Here is an 8715-nt window from a genome sequence, read left to right as displayed (position 1 = left end):
AAGATGTGAAGGAATGTATAAAGATAGAATCTCATTTCCATAACAGAGACTGCAGATACATAAATCAGGCTTTCTGTGGAGTTTTCTGTGGATTTCTGTTCGTCACGACGCGGTCGCCAGTGTGGGACATAAGTAAAGGACAAAGTCCACTTCTGTCTTCTGTGACTCTCCCAATCACTCTGTGTCTCTGTTCAACCTGCTGATGACTCTGAGCTCCGTGGACACTCTTCTTCAACTTCCTGTTTGAAGCTTCAATGTTGAAGAACTGTTGATCAGTTATTGATTTAGGTGTGGTCTCTGTCTCGTGATGTCAAAATGTGATGGATCAAACACCTCTTGTGAATGGTTCCATGAAGCTCCGACAGCAAGAACTAACTTTAAGCCAATCACAGAGCAAGTCTGGTGATGGACAGTTTAAAAAGCGACCCAAGTCATGGACTTCAGATTGGTTTAATTTTATGTCACTCGCTTATATTGTTGATCAGTAATTAGTGAAACGCTAAGTAAACCCCTAGCTGCTTTTGACACATACATGAGGAAGAGAGAAATTAAAAAAAATAAAAAAATCCACTCTTTAATTGTAGATTATCTGTAGTAAATAAAGCATTTCAGGATCCATTGTTGGTTTGTCGGCAGAAACTTATTGGACGTTATTACAGCTAATCAATATACTTTTCTTTACTTTCTCTCCTTCTGGGTCCGAGAGGAGACGGGTCCCTAGCACCCTATATTGGCCAGTTGCCAAAGGGTCAAACATTTAGAAAAATGACACTACAGCATTATTCAGACATGCTGAAGTGCTGTTATTTAGTTTGAATTGTACGAATAGTTCAACTTATTGCATTTTGCTTACACAACAATGATTGGGGTGACTGAAAACACAACTTTTTATAAAATTTTTGACTCCCTTGTAGGTGAAATCAACACTTTCTGGAAACAGTCTGAAATGAAAATGCAAAAGCTATACCTTTTCACTATAAACATTGCAGTGTAAACAAGGCATTAGATTACTTTGCTAGTTGAGAAGCATTTCAATTGTGTGTGTACGTTCAGATGTCAATATCAGCCCTCTTTTGTGGCCCTTCAGGTATTTGTTTACATTGCCTCCCCCATAGTGAGACCTCTGGTTGACAAATCAGGCCACTTCAATATTAAGATCTTCCTGTATCTATAGCTAAATATGTGAATAAAGAAGAAATCGTTATTGTTAAGGTGTTTGTTTCTCCCGTGTCTAAAGTTAAAAGTGATAATTTTGCTACTTCCCAACAAACATGCATCTCTTCTGTCAGTCCTCCAAGCTTTCACTGAGCAAATGGAGGTTGCAGCAAAATAGCAAGTCCTTTCAAGCATTAACTTTTGAGTTACACAGTAACCTTTAGGGGGGAGTTGCCATGGAAACCCAGCTCATTATAATAGAGTCAACTCTGAAGGCAGCGATGGAGTCTGCACCTTCTCTTTCAACCACTACCAAAAGTGTTTACTGCATCTGTAGTTTGGCATCAGACGGCGAGGCTCCAGGACACATGAGGCTTGTCAGCGGGGGACCTGTGGAGACCTCTGGGGGCAGCTGGAAGCAGCTGGATTACATGAGGCAAGGTGGAGAGTGAGGTTATTCTGCAACTCCTACGAGACAGGCCAAAAAGCCAGAAGGATTCATCATCTACAAAGGAAGTGATGGAAGTTGCACCGTGAGTTACAGAAACTCATGCGCACAAGAGGAGGCTAAAGTGGAACTTTTATAACAAACTCCTCATATGAAACTTTCTGAAACACTTTTACTTGTCAGCCTTTTGGCGCAATAGCAGAACAATGGGCTCCACAGACTCCAGACCCAGACAGGGTAAAGTTGTCCCACGTTTAAATCCACAAGGACCGAGCCAGACGCCCCGGCCACAGTGGACCCTGCCTGCTCTGCCCATCACAGTGGAGTGACCATCGAGACCTCTGAGAAGGACAGCCCTGCCTCCACTCAAACAGGAAATCACTCTCTCCTCACTCTCAGGTTAGTATGTGACGATGTGGAATATTTGGACTTCAGTATCAGTGCTATCATATTTACCTTACTCTGTCAGCTGACTTGTGTTTGTATCCTTTGTAGCTCTAATCAAACGTACTGTGTATGTAGAAAGTCTGACTCCACATCTTTGGAAATTCCACAACATGTGAACCATTTTCCCATCTTTTGTTTGCACTGAACATCCACATTGCATTAGTGTAGTGATTGTGTGTGACATATGCTGCGATGAATAACTGCGCTCTTACAGGACACCTGACTCCAAAACAAAACAATTCCAGCATCGTCCAGATTAGAGTATACCTGTCACTTGTGTTATATTCATGCTGGAACTCTGGGAGACATAATTTTGCATTACGATCCATAATTTTCACCCAGACATCCCATCATTGTCTCTCCTCTGGCATTATAACCCCATCAAATTGGCAAAAAGGAGCACTGCCAATCGAATTCCCATGATATAAAAAAAAAACCCACATATAAATCCCTGCTGACAGCATCATCCGAGGGCAATTTCAACACTCAGTGAGGGATTTCAGTCCTCTGTGTCGGTGCAGGTCCACAGAAGTGGGGATACCCACCACAGCTTTACAGCCGGCCGGCCAAGCAACAGCAGAGTGACTCAGGTAAGATCTTGACAAAGCATGAAGAAGACAAGCGCATCCATAACATCAATAATTCACATTATACTTTGAAAAAATTAAAGAGAGCAGTAGCGCTTAAGAGAAATGAATGTGCAGGAAGAGAGAGAGAGAAGAGAGAGAGAGAGAGAGCGAGAGCGGATGAGAGTGAGCCCTTTCTCTCCCAGTGGATCTGATTAAAGTGCCGGTGGAGTGGAAAGTTGGGCGGTCTATAGCCATGACTAGCCCTCCATGGGATCCATTTTCTGGGTACAGGGACCAGAAACATTTCCACTATTACAAAACAATCATGCAGACGCAAAGATACATGTCAGTTTTACAACCACATGATTCTATTTTGAGAAAGTCTTCTATATGAATATGCTTCATCAATACAAAATCCACATATCTATCTTCTTTACTATTTTATCCAGGTCAAGATCACAGAGCACTGTGTACAGGTTAACCATGCTGATCTAAAAAAGAAAACAGAATCAGAAATTTCAGATTTTTTGTCTTTTTTTAACCATCTCTTTATTGTCTTTTATATGAAAGCAAGAACAAAGTATAGCAATACAACACACACATTACAAAAGCCCGAAAAGAAAAAAAGGGCCGCTGTTTGTTTTTTCTTCTTCTAACAATCAAATCTGTTTATCAGTCCAAATCTCATTTTGTATGTCATTACTCTCCAGGAAGTAGAAAATAGTCCAGCTCTTCCAAAAGAGTCATTCAATGAGCCACTGAGAAACACCACAGATTGTCGGTTCAACGTAAGCAACGTATCGTTTTACCTCCTGGAAACACACATTGAGTACCTCCTTGACATTGAGAGTGAGACATTTTCAGGCTAGATATTAAGAAAACCCAAACAGTTTAGGGTTCAGAGGCACCTTTTTACTAATCATTTGACTGCACAGACCCAAAGCCTTTTCCTAGAAGCATATAATTAATGGACACTCCCACATATAATGAAACAGAGACCCCCTGTGGCCACCACATTTAGTGCATGTGTCAGGGATATTGGGGCTATAGAGATGCAGTTAGCTAGAGTGATGTAGTGGCTGGTAAGCCATTTATACAGTAATCATTTGGAGTGTGTATTAACTGTTTGAGTTTGAACTCCAGAGTAAGCTGCTGACCACTCCTCAACTGTTCAATGGACCTGTAAATCACTTCTCCAAGACCGTAAAATATTTTCTGAGGATCCTTTGCACTTGTTTATGAGCAAGTTGTATAATGAAGACACCTGTCCCTTGGACTGAAGATTTAAAATAGTATTCTCCAGGGTAGTTAAACATGGAAGCTCTCGGCTGTTATTATACCTCGACATAATGATACTCCTGAACTGAAGATATTTGGAAAAAGTGCATTTTGGGAATGCTGCAAGTAGCTTGAAGTTCCTGAAATGACATTGACCTTTATCCTTGTAAAGGTCAGACACTTTCACTGCACCGTCATCGGCCCAAAATTTGAATTCGGGGAATGCCCTTCTTGGCCGGAAGTCATTGTTAACAAAAAGTGGCAGACTACATAAATCACAAGCATAGGACTGACAGAAGATGTGACATGCACACGAGCATCAGAGGGTTTTCATGGCTTCATGTCATTCTTCCAACCAGTCAGTTCAACCAACTGCCCTGGATCCAAATCACAAGTATCACCTCACTTTATCAGGGTTTTTTTTTTACTTGCGCAATGATATTGTTGCCGTGAGGTTAGAGTCACGTGTTACCTGCTGGTCCAATGGATTGTTTGAAACCGACGTCATATTTCCCATGATCCTCTCCGATTCACTTAAGTCATAGACATACTAAAGAGTAGATGTTGCTACGGCTGCCGTGAAGCAGGAAATACGGAGGCCATCTTGGTCCAGTCGTCAAGTCCGTAAACAAACTGCAGCAGAAGAGAATCAAGACACCGAGTACCATGTGGAGTTTGTCTGTACAAATCGACGGACTTTAGTAAACTGACTGAGAAACACTGACAACATGTTACTGTAGAATAGGCCTTTGGAGGCCTTGGCCTTTTTGCTCGGTCCCTAATTAAGGCGATGTTGTATAAAGCGCCTTTACTGAACCAATGACCATGAGATATAGATCCAATTTTAAGCTCAAAGTGGATTGGTGTGAGTTTCTTTTGAAATGTAGGCAGGATGTCTTCAGGCCCAAATGGATCTCACTCAACACAGTCATCACCTCAGGCAGGCGAGAGAGCAGAGGAGACATCAAGTGGTCTGCAGCATTAATGGTAGGCTGGCAAATAATACATTTATCATTTAAATGCAGCATGAATTGAATTTGTTTTGAGGATATTTTTTTCCTGATTTTGTTGATATCCAGGGGCTGAAACTTGAAAGAAGGACCACAGAGAGAGACACCTCTTCTGGGACGAAACCACAGGAACAATTAAGTCTGGACTCTCACTGCCTTCAGGAAAACAAATGTCTCCTCCTCTTTTGTGAAGAGAGACAATTTAAAAAGACATAAAGCTCAAAGGCAGAGGGGAAAAAAGTGACCTAAAGAGACTTCTGGTATTCAGAAGAGAGATCAAATGTCAGATAACACAGAGAACCTTAGATAATACACTCAGTTGTTGTCCTCTTCCAGTGTTTATGGCAAAGAGACCAAACTAAAGTTCCCATCAGATTGAACTATCTGTGCCTGATTAGCCTCCTTCCCTGAAGGTTTGGTGCCCTCTGTGGGTGGAAGTGATGCACCGAAACAAAAAAAACACCTGCAGTATAAGGGAGTAGACCCCATTTAACCATCCCAAAATAAACTTTATATTTAGTTCAAACAGCCAGGATCCACATCAGCTAGCTTTGAAGCTGCTGGTCTATTATGGAGTTCTTTTAGTAAAGATATTAGCACAAAGGAATCCTTCTCCGTCTGAAGATATCCTGGCATTTGAAAGCAAACAAAAGGCTCTCGAAGAATAATCAGGCCGAACACAGGAAGCTGCTAATTGCACCATCATTGTTGAAGTGGTCTCCCCGAGGCCGGCACTTAGCAGACTTAGAGAGGCTGAGAGAAACTGGACTCAAACCAAACACCTGGGGCCACGGTGGCTGACAAAAGGCCGGGCCTCGGGCACGCTGCGTCACGTGAACTCTGCTGGGATCACATCATAGAGCAGGGGGAATTAATCCAGCTACGATAATCCCGTAATGACAGAGTAGAACTGTTTTAATCGGAGAGAAAGAGCATTAAAATACAGGAAAGAAACGTGAACATTCACTTTTTTTTTACATTGCCACTGGGTGTCATTATTGGGCTGAGGGACACACAGCAGACAGCAGAGAGAGAGAGAGAGAGAGAGAGAGAGAGAGAGAGAGAGAGAGAGAGAGAGAGAGAGAGAGAGAGAGAGAGAGAGAGAGAGAGTGAGAGAGAGCAATTACAGCTGTCACTTCATAGCACATGATATTTTTGGGATTTTCACTTCAACTCTGAATGTTTGGTTCATGCAGCTTCATCACAAAACAACATTTCGTCCATTGTTCTACGAAGACGTATACTATGTACTGTAACTCATTTTGTTAACTCACTCTGTTGTTCATCTTTGTCTTTTCCCTGATGTCTCCTGCTTGCTGCTTACTTCACTAACTCACCTTTATGTTTACTGCAGGTGGGATGTTCATGTTTAACACGCCGCTGTGATGTATAGTCAATTAGTTTTTGTACTTTTTTTTTTTACACTATTGTCCCATGAATGAATTAAATACGGACTCATTTATATTCAAGGCTATTATTAACCCCCCTGAGATCAAGAGGGATTCAGAATCTCTGTGTAAAACTTTGTAAAACAGCACAGGATTCTGGAGCCGATTCCATACCAGAGACACACTCAACACTCAAACATTCCCAACTATAGGGAAAATCGAGGCACCAATAAATACACTCAGTGTGACAGATATTTGTATGCAGATGTTTGGTACTTCGGGCTAAATGAAGGTCACAAACTATTTAATCCAAAATATTGTGGCCTCCTGAATCTTATGAAATACTTTGATATTTTCAGAAAAATAAATGTAATTTTAGGGTTGCACGGTGGAGAAGTGGTTCGAGCTATCCCCTCACAGTGAGAAAGTTGTGGGGTCAAATACTGGCCGGGGTGTTTATGGATGGATGGAAACATCAGATTATCTATACATTTTCTTTGTAAATAGTTTATGTTGTCTTTTTCTGGTAATTTAATTTATGCTAACACCAGTCTCTGCTTAGCCCTGTGTATAAAATTATATTTGATATTACTTATTTAACTTTATCCTGTCACATTAACTTTTATGCTATTTATTCTGTGTTCTTTCTGTTTGGAGCTATATTTATATTCTATTCTATTCTATTCTATTCTATTCTATTCTATTCTATTCTATTCTGACTTCTAAGTTAGAAAAATGAACAAAGTTGGAAATATTTGTGCCATAGGTCTAAAATATATATAAAAGTCTCACTGTTCCTTAAATATAGAAAAAAACTTAACCTGAAATGCATCAGAATTGTTGATCTGCAAGATTATCAGTGTGCCAGAAATCAACACACAAGTAAATCCTCAAAGACATATGGAGCAGAGCAGCACATTAAAATGAGTCCACGTACTTAGTGAGCTATTCAATCTACAAAGCAAAGTCAGCCAGTGAGAGGCCACTGGCTGCAGACTGGAGGAGCCAGACTGGCCACATATTGGGATACAGAGATTTAGAGTGGCCCAACTCTTCAAAAAAAAAAAAAAAGACTTCTCCTTTTCCAGTTGGCTAGGCACACACACTGGGCCTTAAAGCTAAATGATGGTGGAGGGCTAGAGCCCAGAGGTCTTGGTGTCTGCTACTCCGCACTGCTACATATAAAGAAGGTGAAGGATGCCGTGTGAGCAATTGGTTCCAATTGACAGAGGATTGGTCATGGTCAGCCTTCTGAGTGAAAATCCACGTGAGAATGTTGCATTTGGACCAGCAAGGGGCACAAGAGGCCAACAGCAGACAATGAAGCCACTCAGAGGAGTCTGGCTGTTGTGGAAGAGTGGCACACAATCTCCTCCGGTTTAACCCTTCACCAGCTGGTTATTCATTCTACTTAATGCATCAAGGTGGAGCTCGTGAAGGTGAAATGCTGCGGAGCAACTCGATGCAGCTATCTAAACATTTTCCCTGTAATTCAAAACAACGGGCGCCTCGAGAATATTGGAAGTTAATTTACTTTCATGTTTTTTTTTCTTCAGATTCATGACACTAAATTAGCTTGTGTTACGGCAGTGAAGATCAAAACCTCTCATTCCCTCGACAGGCAACCCGACTGTCACCGTCCTTGTGACTTTTTCACCAATTAGGCCGCTCTTGCTCACTGAATGGGACTGGCTGCTCCGGAGTCCCAGAGGGCCACAGGGTCAGTGCTCCATCACGGTCCGGCTGTGTGTCTGAACCAGCCACTGGCTGACAGGGCGAGGACGGGGTCAGTGGAGGTGGGGGGTGTGGGTGAGTGATTGGTGTGGGTGAGGAGACTCCTGCCAACTCTAAAGAGAAGCCTTTTGTAGCCAGGACGTTGGCTAGAGCAGGCTGGCCTTTCACAGCCTTGCTGCCCCGCTCCTCCAGACCCACAACAGCTGATGACAAGACCCCAGCTGCTAATTATCCGGCTGATGGAGAGTCACTGAAGTGGGACTGTCGGAGCGAAGGGTGGCCCTTGTGTCGGCGCTGGGATAAATCTGAGGGAGGGCGAGGACCAGGGGGATAAAAGTAGTTCAACGGCAGCTGGAAGTTGGTATTTTTAATTGGTAAACCATCCTACCTGCAGTGGAAAAGAGACATATCCTCAAAATATAAACAGATAATGTGTCTGCCACCTCTAACGAAACTTGAGGAAATTATAATCCAATAATATGTAGAGCGAAGAGGCCAAATATCCAAATACTTCAACATGTTCCTTGAGTATTACACAAACAGAATATGACAATAAACATATTGTGGGGTAAAACTAACGCAAGCAAACTATCGAAGAACAAAGCTTGAGCCAGACAAGGTTTGTAGATTGGAAACTCAACTTTTAATCCAGAAAAAAAAAAACATGAAGAAATGAGTGTGGCCAT

This window comes from Blennius ocellaris (genome assembly GCF_963422515.1).
Source record: "Blennius ocellaris genome assembly, chromosome: 17".
In the NCBI taxonomy this organism is placed as follows: domain Eukaryota; kingdom Metazoa; phylum Chordata; class Actinopteri; order Blenniiformes; family Blenniidae; genus Blennius; species Blennius ocellaris.
The sequence above is the reverse complement of the archived record's forward strand: the minus strand, read 5'-3'. Positions refer to the sequence as shown.